The sequence below is a fragment of the Lucilia cuprina genome, chromosome 6 (genome assembly GCF_022045245.1).
Source record: "Lucilia cuprina isolate Lc7/37 chromosome 6, ASM2204524v1, whole genome shotgun sequence".
Classification (NCBI taxonomy): Eukaryota; Metazoa; Arthropoda; class Insecta; order Diptera; family Calliphoridae; genus Lucilia; species Lucilia cuprina.
The window spans coordinates 31,547,292-31,564,170 of record NC_060954.1 but is presented as its reverse complement, the minus strand read 5'-3'; the positions used below and the strand labels follow the sequence as shown (position 1 = coordinate 31,564,170).

General features: G+C 25.6%; 1 protein-coding gene across 6 annotated transcripts in view; it reads left to right on the top strand.

Annotated features, from left to right (window-relative positions):
* The window catches only part of LOC111675348 (tyrosine-protein kinase Src42A), a 101,789-nt gene that overhangs the window by 34,282 nt on the left and 50,628 nt on the right, over window positions 1–16,879 (top strand). Inside the window, exon 1 of one of the 6 annotated variants that reach the window (XM_046954925.1) lies at window positions 15,856–16,494. The exons of 3 other annotated variants lie outside the window; for them this stretch is intronic. The gene's annotated coding sequence lies outside the window, so the exon portion shown is untranslated. Of the gene's footprint in view, window positions 1–15,855; window positions 16,495–16,879 lie in introns of those variants that run through there. 2 more of the 6 variants (XM_046954923.1, XM_023436092.2) reach the window with 2 other exon arrangements.

Here is a 16,879-nt window from a genome sequence, read left to right as displayed (position 1 = left end):
ACCAGACAGTGCCTTTTTATACATTTTCATTAAATCAGGATGACGCATGTTTAATTTTCAACCAGAAACCAAAAAAAATCACATAAAGATTTTTATACAATCAGGAAGCTACATGTCCAATTTAATGTTTTTAGGTTCAATATTATAGAAAATTCGAAAAGTATTAGTAAAAGAACAAAAAAGTACCAGAGTATGCTTTTTCAATTTTCGTTCAATTGGGATACTGCGTGTTTAATTTTATGTTTATATATTCAATATTTTTGAAAGCTCTAAAAGTACCAGTACCAGTGAAGTACGAAAAAGTACCAAAGGACCTATTTTATTATTTTCATGTTCCTAAGTTCAATATTATAGAAAATTCAAAAAGTACCAGAAAATATTCCAGTTTAAATTTTCATTCACTCAAGTCCCTGATTGCTTTTATAGATTCTAATTAACTCCGGACTCCACATGCTTAATTTCATGTTTCTAGGATCAATATTATAAAAAACGCAAAAAGTACCTTTTTGAAGAACGAAAAAGTACCAAAAAGTGCCCTTTTATAGGTTCTCACTTAATCCACGCTCTAAACGCTTAATTTCATGTTTCTAGGTTCAATATTATAGAAAATTCAAAATGTACCTTTTAAAGAACGGAAAAGTACCAAAAAGTCCCCTTTTATAGGTCCCCACCTAATCCGGGCTCTACATGCTTAATTTCACGTTTCTAGGTTCAATATTATACAAAAATCCAAAAAGTACCTTTTGAAGGACGAAAAGGTTTCAAAAAGTCCCCTTTTATATGTTCTCACTTAATCCAGGCTCTACATACTTAATTTCATGTTTCTAGGTTCAATATTATAAAAAATTCAAAAAGTACCTTTTAATGAACGAAAAGTCCCCTTTTATAGATTATCATTTACTCCGGGCTCTACATGCTTAATTTCATGTTTCTAGGTTAAATTTTATATAAAACTCAAAAAGTACCTTTTGTAGAACGAAACAGTACCAAAAAGTCTCCTTTTATAGATTCTCATTTATTCCGGACTCTACATGCTTAATTTCATGTTTCTAGGTTCAATATTATAGGAAATTCAAAAAGTACCTTTTGAAGAACGAAAATGTACCAAAAAGTCCCCTTTTATAGATTCTCATTTACTCCGGGCTCTACATGCTTAATTTCATTTTTCTAGGTTAAATTTTATATAAAACTCAAAAAGTACCTTTTGTAGAACGAAAAAGTACCAAAAAGTCCGCTTTTATAGATTCTCATTTACTACGTGCTCTACATGCTTAATTTCATGTTTCTAGGTTCAATATTATAGAAAATTCAAAAAGTACCGGTCGAAGTACGAAAAAGTCCCCTTTTATAGATTCTCACTTACTCCGGGCTCTACATGCTTATTTTCATGCTTCTAGGTTTAATTTTAAAGAAAACTCAAGAAAATACCTGTGTAGAACGAAAAAGTACCGAAAAGTCTCTTTATTATTAATTTCATGCTTCGATTTCAATATCAAAAAAACTCAAAAACTACCAGATGGAGAATGAAAAAGTACCAAAAAATATCACTTGGTACCGGGTTTCCAAATAACACCTCATTAGCATATTTAGTGTTTCTAAATCTAAAAATTTTATCTAAATTGGATCATTGTGTTTGAATAAAATCAAATTTCCAGTTTTTACCCCTTTTGGTACATTTTTTCTACCCATAAACGAAATAAAAAATGTTGCAACATCGTAGTGCGAACCCGTTATTACGTATTTATATGTATAAGTTAATAAACCAAAATCAATGTTTTATGAAAAAAGTACCAAAAATAGATTTTATAGATTCTCATTTACTACGTGCTCTACATGCTTAATTTCATATTTCTAGGTTCAATATTATAGAAAATTCAAAAAGTACCAGTCGAAGTACGAAAAAGTACCAAAAAGTCCCCTTTTATAGATTCTCACTTACTCCGGGCTCTATATGCTTAATTTCATGCTTCTAGGTTTAATTTTAAAGAAAACTCAAGAAAATACCTGTGTAGAACGAAAAGTACCAAAAAGTCTCTTTATTATTAATTTCATGTTTCGATTTCAATATCAAAGAAAACTCAAAAACTATCAGATGGAGAATGAAAAAGTACATTAGCATATTTTGTGTTTCTAAATCTAAAAATTTTATCTAAATTGGATCATTGTGTTTGAATAAAATCAAATTTCCAGTTTTTACCCCTTTCGGTACTTTTTTTCTACCCATAAACGAAATAAAAATTCTATTCCAAAATGTTGCAACATCGTAGTGGGAGCCCGTTATTACCTATTTATATGTATAAGTTAATAAACCAAAATCAATGTTTTATGAAAAAAGTACCAAAAATAGGTACAATTTTCACCCCTTAAACATCCGAATAACCAAAAAGTACTAAATTTATATTTTTATTTTTTCGTCAAGTTATGAAGGAGTCAACAATATTGTTTGAATGTTCACTGGTTTAAAAGATACATGGGGCGCAAAAAAAGTACCAAAATACAGTTTTTACCCGTTTATTCCCTAAAGGGGCCGAAATTGAAAAAAAGTACCAGACACCTGTCCGCTTATTTTTTAAATGAACGACGATAAGCTTTAAACTATTTTTGTATCTTTTCTAGTTTAGGAGATACGAAGTTACCGATTTTACCCGTTTTACCCTTTTTACCCCCTAAACATTCGAATTTTCAAAAATCCCTTCTTAGTGGATCTATTTGGTGGGAGACCAACCCCCTGTCCAAATTTCAGCTCTTTAGCTTTAACCGTTTAGGCTGTGCGATGATGAATCAGTCAATCAGTCAATCAGTCAGTCAGTCAGTAACGTTAGAATTTTATATATATAGATTAGTAAAAGGCAATCTTAATAATTATTAAAAAAGTTAACAAACGAATGCGAAAGAAATATTTGATTTAGAGTTTGAACATGTGCAAATATAAGCGATTTACAAATTTCAGGAATAAATATATCTATCTTTCAAAATTTTATTTTTTATAAATTCTTTTAGAAGTAATCAAAAGGGCTTAGGTTGCAAAGATCTGTGTTTCTATAAGGAATAATTTGTTTAAGACATATGACTCTATATGAAATAATGGATAGACCTACATTGCACTATGGACTACAAATAGTATAATCATATTTTCACAGCTAATAAATGAAGTAAATGTCTAATGAGGAATTAGTTAGTGTTTTTTTTTTTGGTCATCGTCGAACGAAAATATGTAGTTATTCTTCCAAAAAGTAACTACTTATACTTTTCTTCAATATTACTTGCCTACTTAACGGGTAAGTAAAGATTTTGCTGGAGTACTATGAAAGAGTAAGATAAGCCAATATGATGGCTGTACAAAACTAAGATGTGCCAATTTTTGCAGAATTCCTAGATAATTCAATAATTTCACGCAAAAAAACTAAACGGCTGGTTTTTTTATGGAATTGAATGAACACTTTTATTTTCAAATTTTTTTCTCCAATTAGATAGAGCGTAATTTTGAGCTCTCAACTTGCTTCTAAAGGACTGTGCGGTTGTATGGGTGCTAGGTGAAATAACGGAATAATTTCAACAATTTATGTGCTAAATTTCATCAAAGAACAAACATTAAACTTTTATTTTATAGTTTATAACGATAAAATCTCAAAGCTGCTACATAAGGCAACAATTTATGTGCTAAATTTCATCAAAGAACAAACATTAAACTTTTATTTTATAGTTTATAACGATAAAATCTCAAAGCTGCTACATAGGCAAACTATTATATATTAAGCGATGTATGTATGTTTACTTAATTCCAACATGTATTTACCCATATTCATTGCAATGCACATGTACATATATATAGATATGAATTTAATTGCATATAAATCACAGCAATTTCACTAGATAAAAAATAACCCGTAAAATGCAAATTATATTTCTCACATCCATATGTATATTATTTGTACTTCCGTAAGTAAATTAGTGTGAATTTGGTACTTCACCACATTCAGACGTATTTTCATCTGAATAAATGTCTAGAAATATTGAATCTATCGAACTTTGATTCTGAATTGAATGATCCGTTTTTATTTTAAAATTATCAATAACAAAATGATGTCATATTAATTACGTGTAGCAAAAGTTTAGTTTCTTTATACGAGAGAAATCTTTAATGACCTGACAAGTGGACATGGGTCCATTGTCCAAATTTTATAATTTATAAATATTTTGTTGATTTATTAATTTGTTTGCTAAACATTCATTCGACGATTTGGCAAATGTGTACGCATACGAACGACAAATCATCTTTATCAAAATACTTGAAATGATTAATTATTTATTCATTTAAATGAAACTGAGATTCGCATACAAACAATATTTTTATTACCGTACATCTCTCGCACATTTAAGTTTTGTATGTGCGTAAATGGTTAATTGTAGAGTTATTGTTGTTGTTGTTTAGTTTAATCAATTTATTGAAAACTATATTAAATTTGCATTAAAAATATATTAAATATACTGTACCCGGTGACTACAAATTAAGTTAATTGGAAGTATTTTATTAAAAAAAAATCGGAAGTAAAATTTGTATTTATTGCTGTCAATATTTATCACATGATTTTGCAAATTGTCTTCGGGTTTTTTATTGTTTTTGGCAAAATTAAGCCACTGAACTTTTAAAGATAATATCAAATTGTTGTTGTTGCTGCCTGTTCAATTTAATAATCAAAATAAATATGTACCAATGTATATTTCTATATACAAGATTGGAATTTAGAATTTTGTTATTGGATTTGACACAATTTTTAAATTTCTAATAAAATTAAAATGGGCAAATATAAAGTGTTATTTTAACGACTAATAAAATATATAAATTGATCGTAAATCACTTTAGTTCGTTCATCTTATATATTCGTTATTTATTTGAATTTTTAAAATATATTATTTTTTGGATTTTATTTTGATAGAAAATAAAATCTTATTATATTTAAATTCCTACTCAGCAAAATCTTTACTTATCCGGTAAGTAGCAAGTAATATTGGAGAAAAGTAAAATAGTAACTATATTTTGGTGAATAACTACTTTACAAGCCTGCTTACCCGAAACAGTCTACAAATTCTATTAAAAAAAATAATTTATGTTATTGATAACGACAACTCATTACTAAATAATGTATGAAATCAACACTACTCATTACCAAAATTTGAAAATATTTTACTGGGTAAGTCTTTGTTCGTAAACAAATTTTGGTCTTAGTTAAATAATATTTTGAATCTTAAGGAATTGAAAAAAGTCAAACAAAATAGTATGATTATAAATTTGTAAAATATTGTTGATATAGTTTTAATTTTAATTGTCACACTCTATTTATTCAACTATTTACGTGTTAACCTTTTCTAATAACAATCTCCTTACTCCCACACTGTATTAGTTCAGTAGAAAATGAATTTCCCTTAAATGTAACTGAGTCTACAGTAGTTCTATAATTTCAAATAAATATATAATTTACTACATGTATTTACTATACTCGCATTACAAAGGGGGCATATTTTAACAATTTTATTTATTTTTACTTTTTGTTTACGGAAGACATATTAAATACAATATTTTAGTTGACAACATTTTAGCTTTAATTTCGTTTTTTTCTTATTTATTAACAACGATCTTAATAAATTATATATATAATTTATATAATTATTAAAAATAAATTTACTAAATTTTCAATGTCACTTTAATTCTAAATCACATTTTGCATATTAAAATTCAATTTTATCGAAATGTGTGCGTGTTTGTGTATACAAATACAAACATATGTATAATAATGAGTGTAATATCTATAGCTCTATATAAATACCATTATATATAATCGTAGGTGTCTCTCTCACTCCTTTCCCGATAATTTGATTGATTCGTTTGTTTTTGTACACGTGATTCTAAAGAAGGTTGTAGCTGTTGTCGTAGTAGCTCTTGTTATTGTTATTGTTAATTTGTGTAAATTGTTGGAATTTTTTATTTTCCAATTGATTTTCCCCTGATACTTGACATTTTTAATACCCTTCAACTTGGAATATGTATTTGTAATTTCAGGGAACATTTAGTAATCATTCGTTAAAAAGAATATATTCTAAAGGCTGTGATACACGAAACGTTGCCAGAAAAAGCATCTCTGACAATGTTGCAAGACAAACATTGAAAGTTTAAAGTCTGCCAATATTGTAAGATTTAACAACCATAGCTTACATTAAAATATTGTAAAATTATTCAGGCTTCTTCAGGCACTTTAAAGAAGAAATATAATTTTCAAAGTCAACTGTAATTAAACTAGAGATTGAAATTTGAAGATAACACAGGCCGACCCAGTGACCAAAGTAGACTTTTGTAAAGGATTGAGCCGCGATGAATCCGAATTTGGCCTCAGAATTTCTCTATCACATCTGGGATTTGAGGTTTCGATCCTGAAGTTAGAACAAATTCTGAAATTATTACTGTGACATTATTTTTAAAAAAAGCTTTTATAATAAATCGTACATTTTTTTCTTTCTAATTAATCGGTTTATTAAAACAATCTAATAGGTTTATTCGTTATTTGAAATTCGACACTTTTTAATCGACGATAAATTCTTGAAATAAATACAACATCAGTTGCTTTCGGTCACTAGGTATACACCATAGTCACGTTTTAGGTGATGCTATTATGCATTCATTACATAAATTAGGGATCCAGCGTCTTTAATATATACATTACAATATTTATAGTCTTACATAAATTAAAATTACCTATTCTAACACATAAAGTAAATAATCAAAACAAAAAATCATCTCAATTAAATTGTTTTTTTTTTTTGTTTTTAATTTTCATGTAATCGGGCGCCAAATCGGCAAACAATATTGTCTGTTATATAAAATAGCAATAAGTTAAATGAATGTATTAAAATTATTTAACAAGAAAATAATTAAATAGTTTTCTTGCAATATTTGATTTATAACACACTGTAACAATTTTGAAAAGAACCTTTAAAACATAGAAATGTTAATGTCTTTAAAAAAGGACTCACAATATCATATCAATATGTTTTGTATAGTGCTTTTATTGGTATGAAATGAAACCTGGAAATATATGTGCATTCTATCTATATTATTTATTAGACATACAAGTTTAATTTCACTGTACGTAATATTTCAACTTTGAAAAAGACACAGAAAAACGCCGAAACATATGAACTTAATTTTTGGTCGTAGAGTCTAGTGACATACTCCGTTTTGAAATGTTGGGTAAAAATTGGGAGATATTGCATTTTAAAGTTTAATGTTTCTGAGGTGATTTTTGATTATTTAAATTTAAAAAACAAAACTCGCGCACATAGAAAAGTAAATAAATACATGAAAGTAGAGTCCATTTGAATTATAAAGCATATATATTTATGAATGAAAATTTTTTTTGAAAATTAAAAAAAATATCACCTCGTAAAAGTTCATACTTTTAAACGCAATATCTCCCGATCAACTATTCATGTATGCCACTATTCTGAGTATGCCACTAGATTCTACGACCCAAAATTAAGTCTAGGTGTCTCGAATTTTGTCTGTGTCTTTTTGACATACTTACAGTGTTTTGAAAGCAATAATTTTTAATTAGTTTTTTGTGGTAAATTAACTTAAAGCTTCCAATTATTTTTTAATCCCAATGAACTGAAAAAATTTATTATTTTAAAGCAGAGTATATATATATTATATATATATAATATATAATATATATATATATATATATATATATATATAATATAATTATAGATTATATATATATATATTCTATATATATATTATATATATAATATATATATATATATATATATATATATATAATATATATTCTATATATAATAATATATATATATATATATATATATATATATTATATATATATATATATTATATATAATATGTAATATATATATATATATATTATATATATATATATAATATATATATATATATATATATATAATATATATATATATATATATATATATATATAATATATTATATATATAATATATATATATATATTATAATTATTTTAATATATATATACCAACAGTTTCTTGTGCATTTAGAATTTTTCATATGGGAAAGTAGCTGTTGGACTGTTTAATAATAAAATACTTATTAAAAGGTTATATGTTTAAATTCCTAACACTATTTCAGACAGTTTTACCTTTAGTTTAAAATGTACATACACGTATGTACGAAATTAATTTAAGTACATATTTTAATTATATTATAAAGGGTGTCCCCAATGTAACTGGGTTTTTTTAACACATGATACTGTAGTGCTAAAAATATACTATGGATATTCCGCTGCAAATGCCGTTATTCAAATTTTATACTGATCAAACTCCATTTAAAATTTAGTTGCATATTAAAGAATCTTTATTAAATAAAAAACCTGGATATCAATATAACAAAGGAAACTCAAATCAAGATCCGAAATATTAATAATATAATACTTCATTTTTTGTTTAAGTTGGTTCCTATTATCTTATAACAACTCTCAATGATTTTTATAATTTGCCTTTAAACAATGCTATTATATCATACATCGTTATTGTAAATTTATTATAATCCACTATTACTAAACGTGTTGCCAGTGAGAGAATTATACATCTCAAAAACAAAAACAACCGTTTAATTAAATTAAGTAAAAAAAAATAATTAACATAGTTCAGTGACATGTGTTCGTCAGATTATTTAAATACAAATTTATTTCCAATACTAATTGCAACAAGTTACAATATAAATGAATTAATTTATAGTTTTTTTTTTTAATAATTTGTGATTGATTACATTTTTCTTAAATATTTAAACCATTTTATAGCTAAAAGTTTGTTTAAATGATCGGAAATTTTTTGTAATTTTTTTATTTTTGTAAATTATATATATAAGTATTTATACATAACAATTTATTTGACAGTTTTTGTTTAAATAACAAATTTAGTCATACAATGTTTTCAAAAATCTGGCCTTAGCAAGAAATCTATTTTAAATTTAAATCTAATTGATATATTTTTATTATTTAATAGTATTTAAATTTTATTATTCTTTCTTTTTTTTAGGTAAGTACCATGGATTTTTTAATAAATTTTTTTAAAAAAAGATACAAATGGTAATTAACAAGTAAGTAGAGTTTTTATTAACAGATACATATGTACATGTCACATTTTTTATAAATATCTTTCGGTAGTCTAAATTAAACCTAAATGTTTTATAAATAAATAGTAACAACCAAATACTACAGGTATCCTTCAAACGGTAGTTATTGTGCCAGTTAAGACAATTTTTATGTGAGAACAGTCAATATATATTTTAAAGTAAAAAGACATTGTGAAAATGGGTTATATATAAAAATTTTATAATCAACGAATCTCAAGAGAATCGCAAAATACTACGTTATAACTATGTATTAATGAAACCTTAATGTAACGAAATTTTAAGAAATACGAAAAAAATGTTATTGCTATAGTTTTTTATTAAAATTGTAATTTATTCGGGCCTGGCCAATCATATGAAACCCTACAGCAGTAATGAATATATGCTGCAATTTAATTTTTCTACAAAAGCATTTATTTCACTTTTCAGAGAGTCTTTCTTTAAAGCGGGCTGTGTATGCTTTGTATGAAATAATGGACATATTTATTAGTTTTCAATAGACTTCGTCCTTGGGTCATAAGAAGCGTACGCGTGTACTTTAAAATGGGTGTATAGTATATGCCAATATATTTGTGCATTACAAAACTTATCTCAAACGCATAAAACTCTCTCTCTACTACAGTGATGTAGGGTATAATAACTATTATCATAAATTAAATCCAGATAGTTGATTTAAATTTTGAATTGCTCTTTGGGGTTTTATTCGTAGATCTTGTTAATTGTTTCAATATTGCGTTTGGCGGCAAAAATTGCAAGTAGATAGATTTTAGTAATAAAACATTTTTGGGCTTCTTGATAACTTTTTGATTTTGCCCATTTTCAATTCTGAAGATTTCTGATCGTAACCAAATAAAGACAATTCTTGACGATCTATGAACTTTATAAAGATCTAGCAAATTAAATAGTTAGTTAGTTAGTTAGTTCGTTAGTTAGATCTGGCAAATTAAATAAAATACTTAAACATTTTCAATATATGAAAAAAGTAATCTTTTGAGTTTTTTTTTGCTCAGACTATCTTCTTTATAGCTCTGGTATTTTTTGAAAAACAAGGTTCGTAACATCGAAGTTTTACTGTATATTTTATTTCAAAAATTTCCGTTTTATGTTAAATAAATTTATAAAGCAATTTTCACTTCTTAATAATTATGTTATTGTATATCATGGAATATTCCCAATATCGGACCTTGATAAAATATATGCCTATTTTTATGTTTTAGATCTACTCATACTAACCTACTTACTTTAATAAGTAAGGTTTTTAGGTGAACATACTGGTGCTATAATAATATTTTATTTATTTACTTTTTTGAAAACGACATACACAATATGTATGTAAATAACAACATCCATCGTGTTTGTATCTCTTAACAGGGATGTTGATTACGGTCACGTATATTTTTTCCAATTTCTACAAATGTTTTATATGTATTTTACAAAAAACCTATTTTTGTATAGAATTTTTATCAAAAATGACAATTTTTTTATTCTTTATCATAAACAAATTTATTATTATTTTTATTCAATTAGCATTAAACAAATTAAGTTATTATTAAATTAAATTATTAAAATTAATCTTAATTCGCAATTGATTTGTGAATTTCGACAAAATTTCGTTAAATAAAAAATTAAAATCATCGTAATCGATAAACAAGCAGTAACAAGTTCAATAACGTTCATCCATGCCTACGTTAAGTTTTAAACTACAATTATTTATTAGTTAATGTTATTTTGTTGCTATTGTTTAAAATATATATATTTTTTTAATTTATAGCGAACGCATTTAAAATATATTATATGAGTGTTTTGTTTGTATTTATATACGGTTCCTATAAAATAATTTTAAATTTAATTTAACGTCATCATATTATACTTTTGACATTTTTTTCAATTAATTTACTGATTGAAAAATGTATATTCATTAATTGTTGTTAAACATTTACGCACATTTTCTAATATTTATTAATTTAATAAGTACATTGTCATATAGAATTATGTAGGTATTTTTCCTTCTGTTTGTGACCAGACCGAAACTCATAGATCAACTTTTCTAATAAATTGAGCAGCGCTGAATCCAAATCCCCTCAAAAATTACCCATTTAGAAATTTATAAAGTCCATAAAGTTGTAACAATTATCCATAAAATATGAAGGTATTGTCTATCATAATTCCGTATTCATAAAATTTGGTTATTATTAAACTTGTTTGCAGGAAGTTTTCTTGCTATTATTTATAGCTAGTATTTGATTTCGCCATATTTTATAGCTAGGATTGCATGATTAACATATTTAAAACTTAAATAATGTCTTATTAATAATGTGTTATATAAATACTTTCTAATTCAAAAGAATTTACTCCATGGAAGTACTGATAAAGACCTGAATGAGTAATGATTTTAATACATGCTTGTCATATTAGGAATGTCTTTTTATTTGTTTCAAAATTCACTACATCTGAAGTCAGCCTCATTAATTAATGTTCTTTTTCTGGAAGTTATTAGAAGGTGAAATTGTAGTATTGTAGAATACAACTCATTTGATTCAAATAATATTAAATAAATATATTACACACATTTATTGGTTTAATTAAAAAAAGTATAAAAAAGTATAAACTATAAAAAATAAACCTTAAATTAAAATGATTATTTTCGCTTCTTTTAATGTCAATAAACATCACTTCCGCATAAGGTAGAAACAAATCTCTTAGTGCTACTTTTGAAGTGGTGATAAATGTTATTCTTGTTGCTGAGTATAGAATCTGTATACGTTTTTTCATACTATTTTTCAAATTACTTGTAAGTGATTGTAGTATGTACTTTGCCTCCAATGATATTACCGTTTTAAAATAAATCATAATGTGGATTCAATCACCAAATCAGAGAATTTTTAGAGCAATAATCCATTAACAATCATAATCAAAGTCGATTTATAATTCCTAATAAGGTGTACGAAATGTGTTAATTTGTTTGTTATGTTTAATAACTGTCATGTTTAACATTTATAACAAATATAACAGTTTTATAATGATAAATAATTAATAACTTCTCTTACCTAAAATTGCGTTGCCAGTATACCATTTCCAATTGCTTTTTAGAACTTTTTGGTTGCAATTAAGAACTTTCCAATTGAATTTCAAAATTTACTAATTATGTTTTTAAAGTGTCAATTTTTATTTAAGAAACATGTTATTATGGCATTTCAGAACTTTTTAATTTATTTACGAAATTTATAATTGTTTAGTTAAAATTAATATCTGAAATACAATTGAAAATGGTGTAGATGATCTTTTAAATATGATTGCAATCGTAACAGCAATTATAATCTTAATCATTATTTAAGTAATATAAGTTTCTACATTTGAACGTCATCAGCAACATGAATAACGGGTGTTCCATAGTTTTCTTAACAATTTATTTTTCTTATATACTGTGACTATATAATACTTTGAATATAAAATGTCAAAAAATTCATTTGGAACAATAGGAAACAAGAAAGTACAATTTGTAATGCGCTTTTGTACAATTTGAAAATTATATATGCCAACCCTGGTCTAAGATACCAAATTGTTACGAATTATGGAAAGTAAGTTTATTTTTTTACATACATATATTGGTTTCTATTCAATATTTCTACTGAAGACACGAAATATAACAAAAGAATGCAATTAAAAATAAAAACATATTTTATTGCTACCTTAAAACTAATACCTTTTGTTTAATATTTTAGATTGATAGTATTATTGGCAGCACCCCATATTTGTACGTAGATACATATGTAGCGAAAAATTTAGTTAAGCTCAAATTCTAAAGTACGCATAACTTTAACGTCATAAAATATAAATTGCATCACTAAAATCATGATCATGATCTTCTCATTAACATTTCTTTCCTACTGAACTTTGCAAAATGTCAACGTTAGAGTGTACATATACACATTTGTATGTATGTATATATCTATGCATGTATGTATGTATGTATGAATGTATATATGTATATATGTAACTATTAGAAAAACGTGTGTAGCCGTAATAATTCCAAGTTTGTTTAACATTTCTTTATTAATGAAAATTTGAAATCGGAAGATGTTAGTTCTTGAGCAAAATGATACATGATTATTTCTATACATTATTATTTCTATTGTATAAATAAAAAAAGTTAAAAAATAATAAAATAATATACACTTGTGCAAACAAACATTAAAAACTACTTGTGTTTCGCCTTCTGATCGTTCAGCTTTGCAAATATGTACAGTTAATCACAAATCTCATTTATGGTGAAGCTAAATAGGTACAAAATTTACGTCACAAAAGTAAGTATACAGATTATTTCAATATATATTTGATTTTATGATATTAACAAAATTTATGAAAATTTTTGAATATAATTACTTTATAATAAAATATTTTTACTCAATAACATGGAAAAAATCCACTTTTAGTTCCGAAAAATTAAAATTTTTGGTAATTGACCTGAATATTACTTATAGGAGCATTTTTTCATATTGAAGGCCATCTTGCTATTTAAACCCTCGGAGTTTTGTATCGGGTATTCAATAATATTCCTTGTTTGTTCATTATGATATATTAGAAGACGAAAGTTTAACTTTTAAAGTAATTATTTCTTTACATTAATTGCAATCCATGTCAGTCCATTGTCGTTTTTAACAAGATATAGCGTTCATATTCGATATTTAATGAAGATTTCCTAAAATTTATTTCTTAAAATGCAAAATTATTAATACTTGTACTAGTTTCCATTAATTAAAACAAGTTTTTTGATTCCAATCATCCATTACACACTTCTAAATACTACCAATAATCGTCAGATGGTGTATTCTTTGGAAATCGGAGGATTTGAAGAAGCTGTTTCAATTAAAGAAATATATGAAATTATCAAAATTTTCAAGTATATGTTGTAAGTTTTAAGAAATCGGACTTAAATTTCAGATTAGAAGAACGTACTGTGTTCAAAATAGATAAATCCAAGCATATCGCATAATTTTAAAAATAACAACTCTATTTTTCAAATGTTAAAAATTCAACTTCTAATGCATCATTTGGAAGGTTCAATGACCACCTGATCCAAAATCCGGGTCTAAAGTGGGAAAATATTTCGTAGAAATGAGAAAAACTGTTCTACTAATTATTTCCTGAGCCATATTCAAAATTTCGGATCTAAAAGTGGATTTTTCCAAGTTATTGTGTACAAATATATAAAGTAATTTTATTCAAACAGGTAAAATTTTCATAAATTTTGTCAATATCATTAAACCAAATATATATTGAAATGATCTGTATACTTACTATTGTGACGTTAATTTTCCACATATTTAACTTCACCTTAAATGAGAACTCAAATAACAAAAATATCCGGAAAAAAATATTGTATAATAATTATTATAATTGTTTTTAATAAATAAATGTGTTACTTTTTTTGTTTTTTGAAAAAATAATATCCTTTTTTAAATAAAACTAATTGCCAGTATTTCTGTATACTTATTTTTGTGATTAACTGTATGTACTTCATTTCATTGTTTTTGCTCTGGAATATTCTTAGAATATATTTTTTTAATTGAACTGTTATTTTACAACATCCCAATATTTTTAAGTTTCTTTAAATATTTTAATAAAATATAATAATCTACTCAGATATTCGAGTTTTTTAATTAGATCTCTATGAATGACTGATTTCGTATAATTTTATTTTAGTAAATTTAGAACTTTTTGGGGATTAATGTCGTAAATTTCTTTCTATGTATTTTTTTATATTATTCTATAAAAGCGCTTTTTGGACAAATTTTGCTTATACATCCAAAGATAAAATAAATAACTTAATAAACAAATGTATGCGCATATTGTCAGGCTTTCGATCTAAATGTCTTAAGAGTAATAAGTAATATTCGGAATATAGCATCCCTCACGGACACTAATAAGAAATTTTTTGAAATTACGTGCAGTACACTTAGTTTCTAAATATAGGGAATAATACCTTCATTGATCACTATACATTTAAGGTTTTTGTTTTTACTAACAAACATTTTCCTTTAAAAGGAGCGCGAAACAGACCCAATCGTGAGACTGGTGCACTTCTTCGGATTTAATTTAGTGAACATCCTTCTATCAACCTATATGCCGAAATATGATAAAAGTATTTCTATATTATAATCTTTAGGGTTCGCGAGGTATTTTGCTGTGAAATTTGTATTGTGCGACAGTTGACATCGTAGTTTTTAATATTTAGTCAATTACATCTTAGCATCTAGCCGATCATTTTAAAGTTTAAGTACTACATATTTATATTCATTAGAGGAAAGATATATCGGCAATACACTAGCTAAATCGACTCCGCGTTACTTGTAAAATATAAAAGAATATCATATCATAAATAAAATATTTTTAATATATTGATGAAAACTGACTTCTGTTTATACTGTTCCAATTCAAGAACCAAACCACTCGCTTAAATATGCATAATCTAATGTTTAAATTTATTTGTTAAATTTTTTTGTCACAATGTTTATTGGTAGATAAATGAATATACATATAATTTATATTTATATGAATATCATTTATATATCGTATACATATTTTTTCTTCTTTTAATATCATTTATTATTTTTATTTATACTGTGTATCTCACAACTCTTTAAGAATCATAAACAAGAATTATGAAGACAGCGCAAAAAAGAATAAGGCGATAAGAAAACAGCAAAAAAGTAGAAAAAGAAAAATCGGCAGAATTTTACATTTAAATGGTGACTTTTGTATCACGACATTGGCATGAACTCGTACTCATAGTTTAGTAACCACCGCCACCATCACCACTATGCCAATGTCCAAACCAAGTTTTTTTTATTTTTTATGGAATTTTATTTTTTATATTTGGTTTGCTCTCCAACGACCAACAAACGGCAACTCAGTAAACCAAATACATATACTACTGTTTATAATCTACAAATCTCTACCAACAATACTGAGAGATTTACTCATTTGAGTTGTTTGCAGCTCAGCTCCAATAAGCCCGGCTCAAAGCGAGAAAACTTTAAACCAAATTTTAATACTGAGTTGAAAATAAGCTAACAAATGCTGCCAGAGCACAGTGAAAAAGTCAGTTAAACTCTTCTATAAAGTTTCGAAAACAATTCAGTTGTCTGCGAAACGGTGAAGAAATCGGACGTGTAATACGGAGAAAACTTTTAAATCTAAAGCAAAAAGAAAAAAATTAAGAGAATTCTAAAATACAAAACAATATCAGAAAACAAAAGAAAGAAAGAAAAAAGTAGTTTGTGTTGATTAAGAAGAAAATATAAATTTAAACTAAAGTAAAAAAGAAAAATATATATATTAAAATATTTTTATTGTAAATTTACAACGCAAGTGTTTTATTTTAACAATTTAAAAACAGTTCAGAATGGAAAACAAAAACCAATTGAGAAAAATGTGTATTCCTTTAAAATTGCACGGAAATTCGCATGACTGTTTTTTTTTTGTTTTTGTATTAGTTTTTTACGGTTACTAAACTATTTCCGTTGATTGAATAGCTTAAAAAAATAAAAAGATCGAAACAAAAAGACCATAATAATAAATGAAAAATAAAAAAACAAATACACGCACACAAACACATAGATTCACTAACATACTTACATATTGATCACTCATACATGAACATTTTTATGAATTAAACAATTGTTGCTGTTGGTTTTTGCA